Raw genomic sequence first — 25137 nt, 5'->3', positions numbered from 1 at the left:
TGGTTGAGAACGCGCGTACCGCGCCGAGCATGGTTACACGGTCGTTATCGCCTCAAGGTCACTCAGGAATGCATTTCAGCCCTGACACCATGGAGAGCGTCAGACTGGTACCGGTCAGGTGTAAGCCTGGGGACTTCCTCGAGCCTGAAGGTGGTGTCCACGGACGCGTCCACCTCAGGTTGGGGAGCACTGCTCGACGGCAGACCGCTCTTTGGCCAATGGGCAGAGCGAGCCAAACTACCGCACATGAACTGCCTGGAAATGATGGCGGTGGACTTTGCGCTGAGGCGCTTCTGTCCCCGGATAAAAGGACACCACGTCCTGGTCCGCTCGGACAACGTGTCGGTAGTAGCCTACATAAACCACCAGGGTGGCCTGAGGTCCCGAAACCTATTCAGGTTAGCGGAAAGCATACTGGTGTGGGCCCAGCACAACCTGCGCTCGTTAAGAGCAATACACGTGCCAGGCCACTTGAACGTAGGCCCGGACAGACTCTCACGGAACAATGTTCCTACGGGAGAGTGGTCCCTACACACACAGACAGTGCGTCTGCTGTGGAAAACGTTCGGCAGAGCGGAAATAGACCTGTTTGCAAACCAGGAAAACGCTCACTGCCCAGAATTCTTTTCGAAGAGCACGAACGCGCTGGCCAGAGTCTGGCCCCGCCGTCCGCTCTATGCTTTTCCTCCTGTCTCACTCCTGCCTCAAGTGCTGGAGCGTATCAAGGAGAGCGGATGCTCAGTACTACTGGTTGCTCCATACTGGACGAATCAGACCTGGTTCCCAGCTTTGATGCGACTGAAAAGTACTGCCCCGTGGCCGATTCCAGTGAGGAGAGACCTCCTCTCACAGGCCAAGGGCGCGATTCTGCATCCTCACCCCGAGCTTTGGTCCCTACACGTATGGGCCATAAACGGGTACCCGCTAACCTCCCAAGAGGAGTGTTAGACACGATCGAGCAAGCTAGGGCTCCGTCTACTAGACGGCTCTACGCTTCCAAATGGTCGGTGTTCTCTGGATGGTGTTCAGATCAAGGTCTGTCACCACTTCAGTGTGGAGAACCGGAGATTCTCTCCTTCTTGCAAGAGCTATTGGATAAGGGAAGAACCCCATCCACGCTCAAAGTCTATGTGGCTGCCATATCAGCGTTCGTTAATCCAACGCTTGGCCGTTCACTAGGCAGGAACGACCTGGTGGTCCGCTTCCTTAGAGGCGCCAGGAGGTTAAACCCTCCAAGGCCCCCCTCAGTCCCCGTTTGGGACCTTTCTACAGTGTTGAACGCTATGAAAGGGGCCCCTTTCGAGCCTATTCACTCAGTTGACATGAAACACCTGTCTTTCAAGACCGTGTTTCTTTTGGCTCTCGCTTCAGTGAAGCGTGTGGGAGACTTGCAAGCGCTCTCAGTGAGAGCTTCTTGTATGAAGTTCGGGCCAAACGACTCTGTAGTCGTATTGAAACCGAAGCATGGGTACGTGCCTAAGTCCCTCAACACACCGTTCAGGGCTCAGGTCATCTCCCTGTCGGCCCTGCCGGCCTCAGAGGACGGAAATAGCTCCCTTTGCCCGGTCAGGGCATTAAGAGCTTACGTGTCCCGCTCCGCTGTTTTTCGACAGACGGAGCAGCTCTTTGTTTCGTTCAGCGGACGCTCCAAGGGGCGAGCCGCGACGAAACAGAGTCTGTCTCGATGGGTAGTGGACGCCATTGCGCTAGCCTACGCATCTAGAGGTTTGGAATGCCCTTTGGGCATCAGAGCACATTCCACGAGAGGCATGGCCTCTTCATGGGCTTGGTATAGCGGAATCTCGTTACAAGATATCTGTATGGCGGCAGGCTGGGCCTCCCCGTCTACATTTATTAGGTTCTATAACCTAGAGGTTCCTGCGTTGCAGGCTAAACTGCTCTCGGTCTAGAAGACTATGTATTAGTGTCCTGCCCCGCGCTGCGGCCCAGGTCACTTCTATGTTAATATGTATAAGTGTTCCTGCCCCGCGATGCGGCCCAGGTCACTTCAATGTTTAATGTGTATAAGTGTTCCTGCCCCGCGCTGCGGCCCAGGTCACTTCAATGTTTAAGCATCACTCACTGACAATGTGTCCCTTGAGCATGCTATTACCCCTCATATATATCTATATTTACATATATATGCTGTTATGCCTTAAGAGGCACTACTATAAAGGGATGATGCTAATTTAGCCGCTCTCCCTATACTTCTTGGGGTAGGCACTTGTATACCAGGGCGCGCGCGCCCTTAGGTGTCTGTGTCGGTCCAAGAGCACGCACGGCGTTTTACATGGGGTTCCCGTAGCGTTCTTCGACGCAGTACGAGAGAACTCTACGTAAGAGAACGTACTCGGTTACTAACGTAACCTCGGTTCTCTCTAGAAGAGGGAACGAGTACTGCGTCTCATGGCCGTGCGTGTCCGCGCTGCGTCGCTTCATTGACGAAAATCGGCGTGTTAGACAGCTATGCTCGTATTTATAGGCCTAGGCCACGCCTGTTTGGGCGGGAGGTGACGCAGAAGGGCGCGAAGCGCCCTCATTGGTCAGCGTCCTGGCCTCGCATAGGCTGTGCTTTTCTGGCAGAGCAGCCAATGGGTGAGCTGTATTGCTCCGCCTAGGTTGTATGCTTCAGAAAAGCGTTTTACATTATTACAAAATTAAGGATTAATTTTAGGCTTCAATCTCGACAAAGAAATATCTTTCCCGTAGCGTTCTTCGACGCAGTACTCGTTCCCTCTTCTAGAGAGAACCGAGGTTACGTTAGTAACCGAGTACGTTTTCTGTTGAAATAAATAAAATTTAAGTGAGTTTTTGCTTAAAACATGTCAAATTATCTGCCAATGGGGTAAGATAAATAATGTTAAAACAAGATAATTTTTCTTACCCCATTGGCAGGTTATTTGTCTTGTTTTAGGCAAAATATCTTATTCTATTATTTATATCTAAAAATACTGAATAAGAAAAGCATTTTTTTGCAGTGTTGTCAGGAATAACTTTATAATTTATATGTAATATTTAGAATAATAATAATATAATAATTTATATAAAGAAATTTTCTATTTAGGCCTATTTTCTTTTTATATTTAATGTTATATTTGTTTATTTTGCTTTTGCTGATGTTCATTAAAATCTTGATTTACATTTATTTGTTATCTGCTTTGTTATTTTGTAAGAAAACCCTAGTTACATGTGGGCCTCCATGCATATTGTACAGTACGCCAACAATATATGAGTATGTATGCAGAAAATATATTGGTGGAGGGTGGTGGGGGGCCCACATCAATATTTTTTCAGGGGGCCCCGGATCCTCTAGCTACGGCCCTGACTGCAGCACCTGAGACATCACGTTGGTTTTGTTGACAGAAGAAACAACGGTGCGTCTCAGGTGCTGCGGTTATCACTCCGCCCAAGTAGCAGTGCTTCGCCTTCAGAGAATATAGTTCCCAGTATTTATACTTTTGTTTTTGTACACTCTGTGACTATACAAATCACAACATGTAAATAGGAAAATATTTGCGTTATTTTGTCACTTATTTGGATTAGTATGCTAGCTGCAACCATTTACATCCAGTCTTTGTGCTAAGCTAGGCTAGCGGTTGGTGCGTCAAACAGACTTATGTGCACAGAGATGAAAAAGGTATGTATGGACTTATCTAACTCTGGGGGATAAGGTGAATAGGCTAAAGTCCCAAAAAGTCGGAGTTTTCCTTTAACATGTTGTTATACCTTAGAAGGAAGCTGAAAGTCTCTCTGTGATGTATATAAGATCAATCTTACTGTACCACAGCAGAGAAACACGGAAACACACAGACCTGACATGACTATAACATCTTCTCAAGTTTCTCTCCTGACATATAAGAATAAAGATTTTTCTTGGCAAGATAACTGGTGTCCGGTCCCGTGAATCAAATAATAACGGGGTAAAGGCTTAATTCTAAATCTACACCCTGATATGATTGTAAAGCGCTTTGGGTGTACAGTAGTACATATGAAAGCGCTAAATAAATGCCTCATTCTTTTCTATTCTATTTAAAGGGGCTTACCAACGAGTATGTTTAAGGTTAAGGGTCGGTTAGGACAATGTATCAATAATTTTTTTTTACAAATAAATAACTAAATAATTCCTGAAAACTAATGATATTACAGAATTGAATAGTAAGTGCTATAAAATTGCATAAACTGTTAATAAATATCACAAAATATATATATATATATCAAAACTAGGGTCTTAGAAATGCGGTCCTGAAACCGTCTTGTTTTGGCACGGCTAACATTTCAGAGCATTTTCTCCCATGTTTGTCTTGCCTGGTTTTGATCTTTTTTTTTAATATTATTGTTATCATGACTCTTGCTGCATGCTTTTTGACACTGGCTTGTTCATCTTGATATTGTATTTGTTTGTTTGCTGCCTGCCCTGACCCTGTTATGACCTAGAAGTAAAGCGGTTCTTTTGGACAGTTAGGCTGTGTCCAAAATCGCCCCCTTCCCCTAAGTAGAGCACTGTTTGAGGGGACAGTCATTTGAAGCGGTGTCCGGAACCATAGTGGACGTTAATGAGTGCACTCATTCAATCCCATAATTCACAGCAATAACAATAATGCCTTATGCCTTACTTTTTGGCTCCATCATGTGGCCCAAGTTTGTCACGTTTTTAAAGTTGGACAGTTGGGTTACAGAATGTAAGACGTTTCCCTCTTTCTGCTATAAGATGGTTTTCACTTTTGTTAAAGAGAATAAAACATGGGATGAAGCTCTGTATAACTGCAGGACTCACAACACTGATCTGGCCAGTATGATCACTGAGACACAATTTCAGTTAGTAAAAAATTTGACAATGGAGTCCCAGACTGAAAGTGTGTGGACGGGCCTGCGTTACAAGGTTGGAGAACAAGCCTCTGGGGGATCAGATCTCACTGCCAGAGTGCCCAAGATCAACCCTGTCGTTTTGGAGCCCGCAACACAAAAACTGACAAATGGGAGAACAGAGACTGTGCTGACTATATGTCCATATTCAAAATATATACGTATAGCCTATTTTTAGGAATATTTCCTTAATGATTTTTTGAACCAAAGAGGAATATCTGGCTATCATGGAATATACACACAGTATATTCAATAATTGATGATTTTTTTTAAATGTGTCTTTCCTAGAATGGGCAGTTTGTGACTTTGCGAGATAAACAACATAAAGTAGCACTGGTATTAAAAAACATTCAGTGGCACATACCAATCAAATACAGACGTGACACAAATAACACGTTTGAAAAAATATTAATGCACTTTAATTCGTAAATATCACAAAATTAGGCTGTTAATTTAGGATTTTGTGCCACAATTATGTCAGTATATGTGTTCGATTAATCTGTCAGTCACTATACTGGAGGTGTCGCAACACGGTGACATGTTCCGCGACTCAGTGTCAGTCAGGTGTCATGTCAGTGTGTCGTGATGTCAGTGGCACATGCCAATTATGTCAGTGACACATACCACTATCCACTGGCACATGCCAATGAAGACCGGATGTGCCACCGGATGTGCCAATACGCATAGTGACATGTGCCATTGGCTTCTGTGCGTCAGATGCCATGTCACTTAATGTTAAAACTGCTACTGCGGAGTCGGCAGAGCACATCGCAGATGAGTAGGAGTTGAGTTTGGGATAGTTGGATAGTTTGGACAGTGTTTTTTCGAGTTTTGTCTTTGGACAATGGCTTCAGTACAATTGGAAAGGTTTTTGTCGGCGTGGAGGCTTTTTTGGATGAGCTTGATCGACAGAGTGACACTGAAACTTGCAGCAATGAAATGCCAAAGCAATGCCATATGTGTCTGTTAGACAAGCTGCTTATAATGCGGGCGATCCTGAATCCTGAATTTGAATAAGTACACATTTTGAACTTATAAACGTATTTATGTATTTCATGAACAAATGCATGCATAAATAGAAAATATGCACGCAACAGACATCGAGAAATATCACAACCAATGCACGCGCTAATTCTATTAGCATGGGTGTTTTTGCTAAGCATGTGCGTTTTTTGTGTGTGTGTCTGTTGCCTGCATATTTGATTTTTTTTTGCACCCAAATAAATATGCAAAAATAAACATGCAATAATGCAACATGCATTAATAATAAACAAGCACAACCCATGCATATTTTCATGCCATACCAAAAGCTCCCAAGCTTATTAGAGCTAAGCTTTTGGTGCTGTTTGGCGCCCACATGTGCTAAAATAATTTTACATGCATATTTGTAGTTTGTTCATCGTGTGTGTGTGTGTGTGTGTGTGTGTGTGTGTGTGTGTGTGTGTGTGTGTGTGTGTGTGTGTGTGTGTATTCATTCTACATGTTTCTGTTTGTTACATTCATATTTGAATCAGTGCATGGATGTGTTGTGCTCATTTATTTTTGCACACGTTTGTGTATCTTATGTGGATATGCAAATTTAAATTATTGTTTTATTTAATTATTGAATAAATTCTTGTATCGGTTATGAGCATATGTGAATTATTTTTGTGCATGTAATATTAGCATGCATTTCCTAATTTTAAAAATGTCAGTCCTTGTTTACTTAATATAAATGATGTTTTATAAACAAAGTTCGGGAGGAGCACGTTCAAATAATTGATCCAATTATAACATCATTCCAACCAGCTGTCAACAATCAGTAATCAACATTTCTATCCAATCAGCATGAGTGCAGACCTATATAAATACTCATTCGACTCACCAACGTCCCTCGACAGTTTTTTCAGCATCCCTCCACCACCCCGTCTCCTCACACTCGCCTGGTTACTTCCTAAACCAGCAGAGGTGTCAAAAGTATTCACATTCATTACTCAAGTAGAAGTACAGATACTAGGGTTTAAAATGACTTCTGTAGAAGTTGAAGTATCAACTCAAGCTTTTTACTCAAGTAAAAGTGTAAAAGTACATGGTTTCAAAACTACTTAAAGTATAAAAGTAAAAGTAATGCTTAGTAAAAGCTTAGACCGCGCCAAAGGGGCCTATAGTGCACCCCACCTCCTCAAAAAAAAAAAAATTCTAAGGCCATAATGACTATAATGTTTTATATATTAAAATGTAAATGTTGAAAAACTTGTGAGGCACTAGGCTATAGCTGTATAACAGGTATACCTGTTTCAGCCACATATAAGGATTTCGGATATTGCCATCTTTGTGGGGATATTTTGACACTATAATGGTTGCGCGCACACACACACTCTCTCTCTCCCACACACACACTCTCTCTCTCTCACACACGCACGCACTCTCTCTGTCTCTCTCACACACACACACACTCTCTCTCTCTCTTCTCTCTCACACACACACTCTCTCCCCCTCTCTCTCTCTCTCTCTCTCTCACACACACACACACACACACACACACACACACACTCAGTCTCCCTCTCACACACACTCGCTCTCTCACACACACGCACACACTCTCTCTCACCTCTCTCTCTCACACACACACACACACTAACGATTATGTTTGCCACTTATCCCGCGATTGTCATACAGTAGGCAATATTGTAAAAACGGCTGTCCCCAAAGCAATATTTGACGCGATTTGCCCCTTATTCTTGAGCACAAAACTGTTGATTTCTCCCTCACTTACCGCATCTACAGTAGGTTTCCTTCGGAGGAGTTTTGCCGCTTCGCACAAACCAAATGTAACTACAGCGCGCCGCGCGGACAGCCTCTCACAAGTTAGAAAGAAAACACAAAGCCAATCAGTTTAGCGATGTGTGTTCAGGAGGCGGGACTCAGATCTATTGTAGTATAATTGGCCATTTTTTGAACGACGACAAGCCGGAATGAAAACAAGCGGGAATGAAAACAAGCAGAAATGAAATAGGAGTAACGAGGCTATTTTTAAAATGTAAGGAGTAGAAAGTAGCCTACAGATAATTGCGTGAAAATGTAAGGAGTAGAAGTAAAAAGTCGGCTGAAAAATAATTACTCAAGTAAAGTATAGATACCCAAAATTTCTACTTAAGTAATGTAACGAAGTATTTGTACTTCGTTACTTGACACCTCTGTAAACCAGCAATAGAGCGCGGGATCGTGACGTCGGCGGATCACAGTAGCGCAAGGCATTGTGGGACTTTAGGTCACGGAGGTTATGGGAGAAACGTAGAGTGGCGGTAATATTAGTATTTGCGGTAGTATATTGGTATATTTTAGAAGTAAGTTAGGCTAATTCAGTTCAGAAAAACGACAGAATGGTGAACACATATTGCATTACACTGTCATAATCGTTCTCACGATCGGCGTGGAAAAAAAACAATGGAAATCAAGTCGCAGAGCTACTGTAAGACGGACAAACATCACCTTCAGCAACATTTCCCGACACATGTTCGTGTGTTCACGGCATTTTCACACAGGTAAGTTATCATTACAACACCTTTAACTGTTATGTGGTTAAAACTAGTAACAACACAACAACCGTAACATTAACTTCAATTACGAAAGAGTACTAACTTCGTAAAACTAAGTTAGCTGGCTGCATAGCTATAAAATTAAGCTATAAAGGAAGGAATCTCTATAACGTATGTAACTGTTACATTATGTATCTGTAACCGTTCATCCGATCAACTTTACACTTGAGTGTGAAGTTATTTGGATGAGCAGGTATCCAAACAACTGCAAGCACAGACTAATAAATCCTGTTTTGTTTTATCAGGCAAACCAGAAATGCTGGAGTGTCATCCCGACTGGGTACCGTCATTACACCTTGGCCACACAGAAGTCAAAAAAACACACACACACACACACACAGCGTTTTAACCGGAGGACGAAGAGACAGCAAGCTGTACAGAGGTCACAGGTGGATGAAGCTGCACCTCCAGATGAAGCTGCACAGAGTTTATAAGTGGATGACACTACACCGGATAACAGAGAACAGCAGGAATGCAGTTTTTGTAGCCACAGGCGTGCTGAAATTAACCACTTGCTGGAGGAGAACAGGATACTGAAGGAAGAGCTCTCCCAAAAGAAGATGGATGAGCATTTCTTTAAAGATGATGATGTGAAGGTAAAGTACTACACTGGGCTTCCATGTTTTGATGGGTGTGCTGCAGCAGCTTCTTCCTTGCCTGCCACAGACTGTCCGAAAACTTTCGCCTTTTCAGATGCTCGTCTTAACTCTGTTGCGCCTGAGGCTGAATCTGCCAATCCAGCACATTGCTCACATCTTCTGCATGGACCGTAAGACTGTTTCCACCACGTTCAGAGACATTATAGCTACAATGTTTACACACCTTAGCCCTTTGGTGCACTGGCCTGAGCGACATTGCTTGCAAGGTAGCATGCCACATCAGTTTGTTGAGGCTTTTGGCAATCGTGTTTCAGTTATTGTAGACTGCTTTGAAATTTACATTGAGAGACCATCAAATCTGAAAGCTAGAGCACAGACATTTTCTCACTACAAACACAGGCACACCCTCAAGTATCTAATTGGCAAGTAATCATAAAACATGCCAGATAAACCTTATGAACTGCATGTTACATACTATGTGTTAATAACCTAACTTTACCTTCAAATGGCTTCATGTTTAACTGCTTATTTTTTTCTCTTATTTTTTATTCTTTACATTGTCTTGTTTTTTTATTTTTTTATTGCATTGCCTCCTTGAAATGTATTTTAACTGTTTTGATCTGTAAGGTGTCTTTAAATAAAATGTATTACAAAATGTATCACAAATAAAATGTATTATTATTATAAATGATGGAATAAATGATGGAAAACTGTCAATTCTAAATCTTTTTATTTGTGTCACATAACATGAACTTAGTGCAATGCTGAGGTAAATATGGTAAGTAAATGAGTAATTATAACAGGACCTGCACAGTAACAATGTAGTGTAAATATAACAAGTACAATAAATAACAACTTGAACTTAGTGCAATGCTGAGGTAAATATGGTAAGTAAATTAGTAATTATAGAGATTTATAATTTCGGAACTGCTCAAATGTGTATGCGCTCACACCACAAACAAGGTAAGAAAACACGTCAGGAAATGTTGTTTGCGGTAGCTTGTTCAGGTCAGTCAACCACTCTTTGTGTTCGTACGGATCGAGCCCGTTAATTGCCTTTATTTTGTCCAAGTAGCGCTTGGTAGATCAACCTTGAGCTTTATCTTCGCACGGTCCATGTGTGTTTGTTTACCTTTTTCTTCTTCTCTACACAACCTCGTTTGGCAAACAAAGAATTACCGCCACTACCTGCCTGCTCACTATAATTTATTGTTATTTATTGTGCCAAATGTTCGTATGCGTTTTTTCGCATTCGTGATTCGGTGGCTCTGAATTGTCAAAGAACCATTCAATCACGCTTGCACACTGCCTCCGAAACTTTCGTCCGTCATAAAAAACATCGAAACGGGTTCGATTTTCTGCGTTTTTCGCATCCGTAACAAGCAGTTTAAATGGTGTTTAGATGGTGCTTTGACAATTCAGAGCCACCGAATCACGAATACGAAAAAACGCATACGAACATTTCGGACTCAGTGTGCAATGGCCCAGAGTTACAACAGCCGTGACCTAAAAGATGGCCGCCGCTACCCAGAATGCTTTGCGTCGTGACGTAGTTGCCCATTCTCTATACGGGGGGAGTACTCTGGGTTCGGGCCGAATACCGAGTCCGGAGCCCTCTCCTCGGACAGCACGCAAAATATGCATACCATTTATTCCATCTGACTTATTTGTGAGTGTGAACTCGTGAAACCCGTATTTATGCCAAAAAAAAAAACCTAATTGAATGGAAACGCTTTTTCAAAATGTACAATTAATTTATTGATTGCACTATAAAAAAAAATAAAGATAGAGGTGATTAAATAATAAACTTGTAAAACAACAACATCACAACAATAAGAAATCTCAAAACAAGAGGGACATAATTACTCTACCTCCCCAGAAAACCACAACACACAAGCTTAACAAATTAGGCCTGTTGTGCCACAGTGGCAGTTTGGAGTGCTTCACTACCTCTGCTGGAGGTTTTTTATCTGAAGCAGGGTTCAAGGCTGCTCATTTTCATTGTCGTTGATGACAGGGTGCCATCAAGTGACAAGTCTGTTCCTGGTGTCAGTTTTGTTTAGGCCAATAACTGAAAAGGTTCACTCAGCATCCGCATTTGAGCAATGTTGGGTAAGTTACTTTAAAAAAGTAATTAGTTACTTCTCACAAAAAGTAACTGAGTTAGTAATTGAGTTACATCATTACAAAAGTACCAGGGAAAGTAACTATTTCGTTACTTTAAAAAAAATCAAAAACTATATTAAATATGTTAAATGAATGCAATGGAAATTTTTGTTCTAAATAGAACAAATTATTATTATAAAACATTGTATACACTAACAAAAAGTGCTCTCAATATAATACTGAACAATGTACCAACATAAATAATAATAATAAAATATCTTGGGGTTTTATTTTTATAACCTACAGGTCATCATCAGAGGTTATTTTATAGTTTGCCGCACAAGTTATTTTATAACCATGTAAACTAATTACAACGCTGCAGATTATACCAATAGGCTACAGAGATCATCCTAATGCGGAAATGTATATTTAATTTATAAACAAACTATATTATGCTCGGACACACTCGATCTCAGTCATGCACTGTCGAGAGCGCTCTCGGACAACGGTACTCTCGGCACACAGACTGATTAGGCAAGGCTACGTCTGTAGTGACAAGGCACACTATTTTATTATCTGCTTACCTTGATTGTCATCCAAACTTTCAAACGCGCATCAGTGGCTCCGACTCCGAACCTATGCTCCGAACTCTCTCTGAACTTCTCACACGCAACTGACCTATCACGTGCAAAGGTTTTCAGCGAATCAACGATCAGAAAATACTGCAGTGAGAACGTTGTAGGCAGATGTTACAGCTGTGGGCTCAGCTAAACTTCTCTCCTGTCATTAATACACTGTGGTCTAGTCAATATTCATCAATAGAAAATTAACGGATTGAGAGGGGAGAAAAATGGATTTGGGCGTGACATTTCTTGCCTGTGCGTGAGAGCGTGGGATTGATGCTGAAAGCGTGAGTATCACGCCAGATGCGTGAGAGTTGGCAAACCTGCATTTCTAATGTGGATTTATAAATTTGAACTAAAGTCCTCTCAGCCAGAAAAAGTTTAGAGAGAGACTTGTGTCTGAGCTGGCCACACAGTCCAGCACCTCAGATGCCCCAGAGCCGCCCATGTCCACATTGCATGCCCCAGAGCCGCCCATGTCCACATTGCATGCCCCAGAGCCGCCCATGTCCACATTGCATGCCCCAGAGCCACCCATTTCCACATTGCATGCCCCAGAGCCACCCATTTCCACATTGCATGCCCCAGAGCCATCCACATCTACCACAGCAGCAGGTGAGCAATGTTTTCCGGAGTACTTTTGCCGCAAGTGGAAGGAGAGTTTGTGCTTTGTACAAACTTTCAGGCGTCAATGTAAAGACTCCAATGTACTGTACAAAGTGCAATGTACCCTTGTGCTTGGTGCCATCTAGAAACTGTTTTAGAAAATGGCACACTGATGGACACTAAATAATGTCTTGTCGTTTAGCCAACAGTTGCAACACTTCAACCGTTGCAACAAACAAAAACTACAAGTTGGGCTTTTTTTTCTTCTATAGAAACTTGTTGACTTTTTATAGTTACTATGCTGTATATAGTTATTTTATATCTTAGATTTGTATATTGTTTTTTTGTTTATTATCTTTGTGTATAATAATAATAAAATACAAGAACTGCTACTTTCTCATACCTCATGCCTACCTTCAATTAAAGCTCTATAACTTTTGTTAAGAAGGTGATAGAAAGATAATTCTTTTTTTTTTCTCTATTCACTGCCACCTAGAGGATTCAAAAGAAACCAAACAGGTCCTAAATTACAGACTTTATTAAAAAAAATTAATCGATATCTGACTTTTTATCCTCGTTTATCATAAAATTGTGAATAAATGCAATAAAATATATGCAATATTCCACCAAGGTGTTAAAATTTAGAGTGTTTTCTGTAAAATGAGACCATTTTTATCCATTTACTCCAATGTATATGTGACATAGAGGCGGAGACGGTCGGATCCATTTGCAGATATTTGTTAAATAAGATAACAAACTGAGAACAAGACGACAGAAACTCAAAAGATGTCAAGGGCAATCCAGAATCGAAGTCAAACACGCAATAGTCAGAGGCAGGCAGCAAAGGTTCACAAACGAGTCCAGAGTCCAAGTTCAAAATACACGAGATCAAGTCAAAGCACAAGATATACAAACTGAGACAGAGGTTTGGTAAAACAATACTTCACAAATGAGAACAGGTGAGACTGATGAAACCATAATGAGGTGATTAGGGAATAACGAGCACGATGGATAATGGGAAAGGAAGTCCTAGTATGCAGGAGAGAGTGACCTAGTGAAACCAGGAGGAGGCGTTGTCGTGCGTTCCGTGACAGACTCCAATCCTGTTGATTCTGGTGGCAGTAAGTTCTCAGGAAACAAATTAAGTCCTGGTTAAGGTGTTCAACCTGCCCATTGGCCTGGGGATGGTAACCAGAGGTTAAACTGACATTGTTTAATTTTGCACACAATTCTCTCCAGACACGGGAGGTAAATTGGGGACCGCGGTCAGTCACAATGTCCTCGGGCAGGCCAAACAGACGGAAAACCTGGTTGAATAAAGCCTCTGCAGCTTGTAAGGCCGTGGGCAGGCCGGTTAGGGGAATGAAACGACAGGACTTAGAGAAACGATCCACCACGGAGAGGATGGTAGTGAATCCTTGAGATGGAGGTAGATCTGTTACAAAATCCACAGCGATGTGTGACCAGGGACGTTGTGGTACCGACAGAGGTTGCAGCAATCCTGCAGGCTTGAGATGGGAATTTCACAGTATTACAGACAGAGCATAGATGAACGAACTTGATAACGTCAGACTGAAGAGAAGCCCACCAAAAGAGGTTTGAGACTAACTGAATGGTAGCGGCAATACCTGGATGACCTGCGCTGGGAGTGCAGTGAACCCATTGAAGCACACGGTGGCGGAGATCTGGTGGAACAAAGAGACAGAGGCATTCTGGCGGAGCGGGATGTCTACTTAGTGAAGTGGTGATTTCAGAGATCTGGGTGATGGAGAATAGGAGCAGAGGTAAACCTCTCCTTGAGTTGAGCAAAGGCCTCAGTACAAACCGCTGTCCACTTGAAACATTTACCTCCCCCTCGAAGCAGAGATGTGAGAGGAGCTGCAATCACACTGAAGTTGCGGATAAATCTGCGGTAAAAGTTAGAAAAGCCCAGAAAGCGCTGTAGCGCTTTAACAGAAGATGGTTGGGGCCAGATAATCACAGCTTTGACCTTGTTGTCATCCATAAGGACACCGTCCACACTGATGACATAGCCCAGGAAGGAGATGCGTGTCTGATGAAATTCGCACTTGGAAAGCTTGGCATAGAGTTGGTTTTCAATCAGGCGCTTGAACTGCACAAACATCTTGGACATGTTCCTCAAGGGAATCACAGAAAATCAGAATGTCATCAATGTAAACAATAACTTTAAGATGCAATGTTAGATGTCCCGGAAAGTCTCGTTAACAAAAGCCTGGAAAACGGAAGGACTATTGGACAGGCCGAAAGGCATTACCCTGTATTCATAGTGCCCGGATGTAGTCGAAAATGCCGTTTTCCATTCATCTCCACTCCGTATGCGAATCAGGTTGTATGCGTTCCTTAGATCCAGCTTGGCAAAATAGCTGGCAGTGCGGAGCATCTCCAAAGCTGCTGGGACTAGTGAAAGAGGATAGCGATACTTGACTGTTACCTCGTTAAGACCACTATAATCTATGCACGGCCGAAGACCCCCGCCCTTCTTGACAAAAAAGAATCCAGCGGAGGCCGGGGATGTAGAGGTAGTAAAACCCTTTGCCAGCTGTTCGTCAATGTACGCCTTCATAGCCTCAGTCTCAGGTTGTGACAGCGGGTAAACTCTTCCGCGTGGGATTACAGCCCCAGGTAAAAGCTCAATAGCACAGTCACCAGCACGATGATCAGGAAGCTGAGAAGCCTCAGTTTTGCTGAAAGCCAGAGCGAGAACATGATTCTCAGGGGGAATTTTCAGAAAATCCACTCCCGTAAGGGAAGTTGTGGAGCTCAGTACCTTGGTTGGGTGATGTACTGAACCTCTCCAGACCTAGGGGGCGCCCATCCAGGGCTTCTACGGTAACACCGGACTCACATGCGAGGAGAGAAACACGATGAGTTTTGGCAAAAGTAAGATCGATAAAGTTTCCAGCAGCTCCCGAATCAATCAAGGCTTTTATGTTAAAATCTTTACCATTAAATTTCAGAAAACAGTTTAGAAGAGCAATTAGAACTCACTGCAGTAGAGTTCTTGAGAGCTGGATTAACCGGACAGGTGACCCTCAGATGTCCTGCTTCTCCACAGTACATACAGAGATGATTACGGCGTCTCCTCTCCCGCTCCGCCGTGTAGAGGCGTGTGTAGCCAATCTGCATGGGTTCCGACTCCGCGCTGGGGAGAGTACACTCAAGAGGACTGGATCTGAGAGGTGTGAGTCAGGCGCGTAACAAATTGTCCAGGCGGATAGCAAGCTCCATGATTTGATTTAGAGTTTTACCGTCGTCGCAACACGCCAGCTCTCCTTGGAGGTTCGGGTTAAGTCCCTTGCGATAAATGAGCTTAAGAGGTTCCTCCCTCCATCCAGTAAGGGCAACAAGGGTACGGAAAGAGAGCGTGTAGTCCGCTGCGGTCGAATTTCCCTGGCGTAACATGAGCAGTAGTTCACCTGGATCCTTTCCTCCCGCTGAGTGCTCGAACACCTCTCTAAATTGAGTCAGAAATTCGTTATAAGATGGGAAAGAGAGCTGACCGCCATACCAGAGTGCAGTAGCCCATTCCAGAGCTCGACCCGTGAGTAGGGAACATATGAAGGACACGCGGCTTTCATCAGTGGAGTAGGACTGTGTCTGCTGGTCAAAATACAAACTGCACTGCAACAGGAATCCCTTACAAGCAGAGGGTGAACCATCACATTATTCTGGGAGAGATAATTTGGGTTGAAAGGAGTTGTTACTCACGACAGGTGGTGCAGCTGGATTAGAAGGTTGATCCACAGTCGCGTCTGGCTGCGATAGGGATTGTACAGTTCTTGCGAGCTTCTCTGTGAGAGTGGTTAATTTTGCCAGCTGTTGCTGATGGGCAGTGAGTACAATAGCTTGATTAGATACTTTGGAGGCCAGTCGACTGAGATCTGCTGGATCCTGATGTGGTGAAGTTTTCTGTGACGTAGAGGCGGAGACGGTTGGATCCATTTGCAGATATTTATTAAAGGGTACCCCGATTAGTGCAGCATGTTGGCCTTATAAGATTAAATTGGGCGTCAGCTATAAAAAGGTGATACAAAAAAACTCCAAATGTTTTTGTTTTTATTAAAAAAAGCAGAAAATCCGTTCACCCGTAGGCCGCCATATTTATTTACGTCGCAATGCATTCTGGGTAGTGACGTGTATAGGTTGTTGCCGGGTTGTAGCCTAGCCGCTCTAGCAGCTTCGGTTATTTGTTTTCCAACGTACCGGCTAGCTAGCTACGTTTTGACAGGTAGCGAGATGAACACGTCTGCCGTTCAGCCTTTTCAGTTTGAACCCGAGCGCACCATAGGCTTAAATCAGGAGAATAACGCGGAAGACGATAGGCGCACTCAAGATTATCAGAGAGTTGAGGAAGCGAGAGTAGGGCGAAACAGATGATGTCTGTGCGGGTACTGCTTGCCCATGCCAAGCGAGAACGAGAGCGTTTGCTGTAAAGAGCTCCACTTTTTGTCAGCAGCTGTCCTGGGTAGGCTAAGTATAGAGCAGACGATCGTACTATCGGTATAAATAATTTAATAAGTCATCTACCGCCATCGTTTGCTTTATTTTCACCAAGCAGTCACTCACTACGCACAGAAATACCCTGAACCCAGTCAACACTGTTCTGCTCATCTACCTCTACATTTTTAACCTTACAATTACAAAATTTTTATTAATAATTAACTGCAGTTAATTAATAATTGAATTGCCTTGAACTACATATTTAAAATCTTAAATCTCAGATAATTCTGATTTGCACAATTTTTTCCCTCTCATTTCTGTGTGTAGTGAGTGACTGCTTGGTGAAAATAAAGCAAACGATGGCGGTAGATGACTTATTAAATTATTTATACCGATAGTACGATCGTCTGCTCTATACTTAGCCCCAGGACAGCTGCTGACAAAAAGCGGAGCTCTTTACAGCAAATGCTCTCGTTCTCGCTTGGCATGGGCAAGCAGTACCCGCACAGACATCATCTGTTTCGCCCTACTCTCGCTTCCTCAACTCTCTGATAATCTTGAGTGCGGCGCGCCTATCGTCTTCCGCGTTATTCTCCTGATTTAAGCCTATGGTGCGCTCGGGTTCAAACTGAAAAGGCTGAACGGCAGACGTGTTCATCTCGCTACCTGTCAAAACGTAGCTAGCTAGCTGGTACGTTGGAAAACAAATAACCGAAGCTGCTAGAGCGGCTAGGCTACAACCCGGCAACAACCTATACACGTCACTACCCAGAATGCATTGCGACATAAATAAATATGGCGGCCTACGGGAGAACGGATTTTCGGCTTTTTTGAATAAAAACAAAAACATTTGGAGTTTTTTTGTATCACCTTTTTATAGCTGACGCCCAATTTAATCTTATAAGGCCAACATGCTGCACTAATCGGGGTACCCTTTAAAGAAGATAAAAAACTGAGAACAAGACGACAGAAACTCAGAAGATGTCAAGGGCAATCCAGAATCGAAGTCAAACACGCAATAGTCAGAGGCAGGCAGCAAAGGTTCACAAATGAGTCCAAGTTCAAAATACACAAGATCAAGTCAAAGCACAGAGTAACAAGAGATACAAACTGAGACAGAGGTTTGGTAAAGCAATACTTCACAAATGAGCACAGAACAGAACAGTCCAGATAAAGGTGTGCTGAAGGTGCACAGGTAAGACTGATGAAACCATAATGAGGTGATTAGGGAATAACGAGCACGATGGATAATGGGAAAGGAAGTCCTAGTATGCAGGAGAGAGGAACCTAGTGAAACCAGGAGGAGGCATTGTCGTGCGTTCCGGGACAGAATATGGGTAGGACGCTCTTTTAAATTCAAGTAGGCTATGCCCAATTCTTTTAGCAATCAAAAATGGAGAATGTAAAAGTAGACTTGGAGACACAATAAATTTCAATAACTTTTCTTTAGGAGGTGATATCAAGAAGATTCTTTTTTCCCCTGTTTACTGCCACATTAAGGATTCAAAAGTACCCTTCCGCAGGGAAATACACCAAACAGGTCCTAAATTACAGACTCTCAAATAAAAAATTCAATAAAAAATCTTTTTATCCTTGTTTATCATAAAATTTGGAATTAATGCAATTAAATATATGCAATATTTCACCACTGTGTTACAATGAGACCATTTTTATCCATTTAATCCAATGTATGTGGGTAGGATGCAATTCAAATATTCCCAATTCTTTTAGCGATCAAAAATGGAGACTGTAAAAGTAGACTTGGAGACACCAGTGACTCATTTCAGTTAAATCTCAATAACTTTTTTTTTTTTAAAGGAGTTATCAAGACAGTTATTTTTTTACCTGTTTACTGCCACCAGTGTGGAATCAAGAGAAACTTTCTGAAGGGACATAGACAAAACAGTTCCAAAAATACAGATTTTCAAATAAAATATTAATTAAAAACTGTATCAAAATATGACTTTTTATGTGTTTATCATTAAATTGTGAATAAATACAATAAAATATATGCAATATTCCACCACTGTGTTAAAATTTAGAGTGTTTTCTGTAAAATGAGACAATTTTATCCATTTACTCATTGGGTAGGACGCTCTTTTAAACTCAGATATGCCTAATTCTCTAAAAAATTCAAAATATGCTGAAGTAAAACGAAAGCACAGATCAATCTAAACATAAAGGTCCTTGTACACTGAGTGCTGAATTTTCGCAGGTTAAAAAATAAGTATGACCTCACGTTGTGTCAATCACGTTTACACACTGCCTCCGAAACTTTTGTCCGTCATTAAAAAAAAATGGATCGGGTTCGATTTTCTGCGTTTTCCGCATCCGTAGCAAGCATTTTGAATTCGGACTCAAGGATGAAAAGGAAAAGGACCTTTACAGTGGTTCTCAATTCCAGTCCTCTTGACCTAACTTCTTTTACTTGAAAAACTATTTAGCAGCTTACAGGACAGCGGATTTTAAAAGTTCTGCCTACAAAGGCTGAGTTAATTTAATGGACAAAAACACGTACTGTAAGAGCCATTTTGTCTTTATTTAAACCTTGTTATGTAAGTGTATGTCCAGTAGGGGTCTCTCTTTGAGTAATTGGTTACTGAATATAGGTAGGAACCTTCCTTCAGGAGACAGGTGTTGCTGGAGGGAAGGTGCGCACAGTTTTTTTTTTTTTTTTACCTGTAAGCTATGCTACACGGAGTTATGCTATATGCCATGCTGTGCAATAGGAAATCTGTACTGGTGATGGACTTGGAACTGTGATTTATTGACTGTTTGTTGGACTCTTGCCTACTAGAAATGAAGATCAGTCATGGTAAAATAAATCTACAATGTAAGCATATTAACTTGTGTGTGGACATTGCAGTGAATACCGTGCGCGACCATTAACAAGCACCGTCCAGCAGCCCTCAGCTGCTTAAAGTAATAAATAGACTTGGTTGCTTACACTTACACATAGTATAGTATAGTATAATATACAATAGTGAGCCTACGTTCTGACGTACAACCCAGAAGCGCTGCGCTGTTACACTACGTGAACTCACTCAGAGGCCCACACAGAAGAAAATTAATAGTTGAATAAAGTTGTTATTTTGGGGGTTTTATGCGCACAAAGTATTCTCGTCGCTTGATAAACTTAAGGTTGAGCCACTGTAGTCCCTTGGACTATTCTATCAATGTTTTTACTAACTTTCTGGGCAGGTAAGTTTAAATTACAATAGAATTTAATCAAAAATATCTTAATTTGTGTTCTGAATAGGAACGAAAGTCTTACGGGGTTGGAACAACATGAGTGAGTAATTACTGACAGAATTTTCATTTTTGGATGAACTAAACCTTTAACCATTTCTGTTAACTTTGTGTAATATTTCAATAAGTCTGGGCCATTCAAAGCGTGACATCTTGTGTAATTAATATCAAAACAACGATTTGCATTCTCTACAGAGTTAACTTCCTTTTTTTTTTTTTTTTTTTGGAAGCTGACCTGTGAAGCAGGGCTAAACATAAGCAACTTTACATGAGTTTACATATTCAAGTTTATATAGGGACCGACCCAGACATCTTCTTATTTGTCCGTCTTTCAAATAGTATTCGTACAGAATACACATCGCGCAGGGTCACAACACAAGCTTGTTCTAGCATTGATTCAGCACTTCACTGGAAAGATGAAAGCATCCATCTGTCTCCTGATTGTCATCTGTGGACTGGCTAAAGCTTTGATAAGAGAGCATTTCTATTTGACAATCTTCAAGAACTGGACTGATGCTCAGAGTCACTGCAGGGAATATTACACCGATCTGTCAACAATCACAAGTCAAGAAGAACAAGACATGCTTATACAGCTTGCAGGAGGAAATAGTTTAGACAAATGGATTGGCCTGTATAGGAACACATCCAAAATTGAACAGTTTCTGTGGTCTGATGGAAATTCATTTTCTTACCAAAAGTGGGAATCCGGTCAGCCCAATAATCTTAATGGAAGTCAGTACTGTGCGTCCTTAAGGAACACCTGGTTTGACTATGAGTGCTCTAGGTTACGTACTTTTTTCTGCTATATGATGTTTATTCTTGTAAAAGAGAAGAAGACATGGGATGAAGCTCTGCAATACTGCAGGACTCTCCACACTGATCTGGCAAGCATGACCACTGAGAGACAATTACAGTTAGTAAAAAAAGAGACGATGGAGTCCCAGACCGAAAGTGTGTGGACGGGCCTGCGTTACCTGGTTGGAGAATGGTTCTGGGTTAACGACAAGCCTCTGGGGGATCAGATCTCACTGCCAGAGTGCCCAGATCAACCCTATCGTTGTGGAGCCCGCAACACAAAAACTGACAAATGGGAGAACAGAGACTGTGCTGAGAAGCTCAACTTCATCTGCAACTGAAAACAAAGATGAGGAAGTTGAATTAAAAATTATCTTGATTATTTAACATAAATGTAGCTACATGTATTTTAATTGGCTTTAACAAATGAGCAAATAAAAAATTCTAAATATTGTTAAAAATAACAAGTTAAAAACAAGTTATTTCACATCTGAAATAATTATGTCATATATTTTTAGGAATATTACCCGATGCTGTGATTGAACTAGAGAGGGATATCTGGTTATCATCAAATGCATATCCAGCAACTCATATGTTTGTTTTTGGTGTATGATGATTTGTAGTGGTTATCATTTTGGTTTATATTATATTTAATATAGAAATATTAGAGGGAAATATATCAAAGGAAATGCAAGAATATTTGATTTATGTTTGTTTGTTTATTTATTTAGAGGCACCATTTCACAAGTTACATTTTGTTCAGAGACTCATTTTCTGAAGACACTTTCTTTTCATTTAGGTTTGTGAACTGAATACGTAGGATGATGTTAACAAAGTATATTAAACTTAGTTCTCTGCTGCTCTATTTCTCTCTTGTTAAGTGTCTTTGTAACGTTTACCATGATGTAATACATATTCATCTCTCCTTTTAATCTCATCTGCCCTTCCTGAAATAATGTTTTGATATTAGCCTCTTTGTAGACTCAATCATTTATAATACAAACATTATATTAATCTTAAAAGTACTAATTTAGTACACAATACATATCATTATGTAATGTTAATAAGCTCAGTAATACTTTAATTGATTTTATGTTCTCAGGCAATAATACTTTTAGTTTAAAAGAATGTCTCTCTCTCTAAAGCATGTTAACCTGAGTAGCACAGACCTTCAATTCCTTATTAGTGCGGTACTGCAAGAAATCTGCCCTTGTGTTGGTCTGGTTAATTGGAAAATTCATAACAAACACCAGTAAAGCAAAAGGCACTGTTGAAGTATGTGAAATTTATGATTTATTTTAAAAGCAAAGGTAAAACATGTCTTCAGTTGTGTCAAAATTCGAAGAATGACATTTTAATATAATTTACTGTGGCCGAGAGAGCTCAATGCGCTGAAACTGAAGATAACACATGCAAATAGAAAAAAAACACCCGCAAATTAAGAAAACATCTTAATCAGTTTTACAACACACGTGTGCTCCAAATACTCACAACACAGCCAAATACAGAAATGTGCTGCAAAAGTTTACAACACAACCAAATACAGAAATGTGCTGCAAATAGCACAGACCACAACGGAAATGTTTCCAGGGGACCCCAATAAGTGATGAACCCAGCTGGGACATGCTTGCTCAATGTCTACTTTTTTATTTTATTTTATTAAAAAAAATTTTTTTTTGCAAAACATACAGAGATGACATGTTAATGACAAACAACTTTGTATACAGTACAAAATGTATTAACAATATGTTCAATGTCATCAGAATACAAATCAGAAAAGAAGAGTTAACAAAGAGCTGAAAAAAAAAAGATAAAGAAAAAGAACATGAGGGTAAGATATTATTCTGCACATCATGTTTCTACAATGTCTTGTTAAATGGCTTGATTGTAAAGGTATTCTTTTTGTAACTGACATTGTAATACATTTAATAACTTCTTCCACTCTACAAATCAATGCTCTAACTGAAATAAACTGATACAAACAACATAATCATTTATTAAAATTTCACTGGTTCTTGTTTTTGCATGTGCTCATAATTTCTTAGCGTGGTTTTGCATGTGCTCATAATTTCTTAGCGTGATTTTGCATGTGCTCATAATTTCTTAGCTTGATTTTGCATGTGTCATTACATTATCACAAATAAAACAATTGACTAAAAGCACAACTACACAACATTTGTTATAATATTTGGATAAAGGGTGAAGATGTACATTTTCCACGTATGGCAGTTCATTGACTTTCCAACTGATCTTCAAACCATGCAGCAAAAGCAAGCCACTTTTATGAGGATTTCGGGCTTCCATGGAGTTGTTGGAGCCATTGATGGAACTCATGTTTGCATCATTGCTCCAAACGTAAATGAAGAAAAGGAAAAATTGCTCCAAAAGAAAAGGATCCCGTAGCATCAACACTAATTTGTAATAATTTTGCATAATGCAAATACATTTTTTAAAATACATTTAAATATCAAAATAAATGTTTTAGTGTCTTATGATCTTTAACTGTAGAGGATGAAGTTGCAGTACATCCTTACAAATTCAAATTGTATTCGAAGAAATTCTGAGTACAGGTTTTTGGTCCAATAAGTAATACCTCAGTCTTAGCTGAATTTAATAGAAGAAAATGACAGGTCATGCAATATATTATATCTTCAACACACTCTGTCAACTTAGATAATTTAGAGAATTCATCTGGTCGTGATGAAATATATAACTGAGTATCAACAGTTGAAATCAACTCCATATTTTCTTATAAAATTACCAAGTTGCAGCATATATATATTGGAAATAGCAGAGGGCCTAACATAGATCATTGCGGCACTCCATAATTTACTGACATTATCTTAGATGATTCCCCATTTAAGCAGATAAAATGGTAGCGGTCTGATAAATATGATCTAAACCACCTAAATGCCTGTCACTGAATACCAGTGTAATTTTGTATTCGGTCTAAGATTATTTTTTTGATCTATAGTGTTAAGTAGGCTAGTCAAGTAAAGTAAAACTAGTATTGAGACACAGCCTTGGTCAGAAGATAGAAGTAATTTGTCATGTTAACGAGTGCAGTTTTCTGTGCTATGATGAGGCCTGAATCCAGACTGAAATTTGTCATACATCATTACTTTGCAAAAAAGAGCACAATTGAGCAGAGTCAACCTTTTCTAGTATTCAAAGCCTGGGACACACCAAACCGACGCCAAAGAACGAGTGCTGATGAAAGCTGACTGTATTGTCGCCGTCGTCGGGGAGAAAAAGCTGCATGAACACAGAGAGAACTACAGCCTGCAGAAACAGAAACCGTAAACAAAGCAGTGTGTATTTACCATTTTGAATATCAATCCTGCTAAACACTTTCCACTCCGCTCAAGTTAGTATTGAAAAATTCAGCAAGGAACACTCAGGTAAGATGACTTAACGTTAGAACAGCATTCTATCTGTACCATTTTGATGACTTTGCTCGCTGTTTTGTTATTATTCTCGTGCACTGACTCGTTTACTAAGCTGAACAGCCAATCAGTGTTCCCTCATTCGCCTGAAGCCGACTGAACCAAAAACCCAGTGCGGAACACACCGGAAAAGCTGTCGGCCGACGCTCAAAAACGGCCCAACGTTATTTGCTAATTCATTTCTGATCTAATTGTGATTTCTTAATGAGAGGTTTAATAACTGCAGCTTGAACGATCTTAGAACATAACCTACAGATAAAGACAAGTTATTAATATTGAGAAGAGGCTCTTCTGCTACAGATATCAACTTGTACAGTAATTTAGTGGGTATTATTAGTAACAGTAACTGATATTATTTCCCATGATATTGTACAGGAAGAGAATAAAATACTCAATATTGCCAATTTTCCTGAGCTTGCTGCAACATAGAACAATGTATATAAAGTAATCACTTTAGATACAGGATGTTGGTGCATTCATGCCCTCCTGAGAACTGTGTATTTAAGAGTTGGGAAGTTGTACTTACGACGTCAGGTGTATTCAAATCACTTTGGTTGAGTGACGACCAAGACGATGATGAACCTGCTCCTTTTTAATTACAAAAAATATAGCAAGGTTAACTACAGTATACTTCTACAAGATGTTCAACAAAGTGCATCAAGATTTTTTTTTTAAGCCACTGTAAATTGAATTGTTTCATGTTCTATTGTAATTGTATGATACTATATTTTGTACACAACTTGGTTAGTTTATTGTAAATGAAGAAAAATATCAAACATTTCAACAAATTCATCTACAGAAGCTGCATACA

This window comes from Phoxinus phoxinus, assembly GCF_949152265.1.
Source record: "Phoxinus phoxinus genome assembly, chromosome: 6".
In the NCBI taxonomy this organism is placed as follows: Eukaryota; Metazoa; Chordata; class Actinopteri; order Cypriniformes; family Leuciscidae; genus Phoxinus; species Phoxinus phoxinus.
This window is presented reverse-complemented; position numbering follows the sequence as displayed.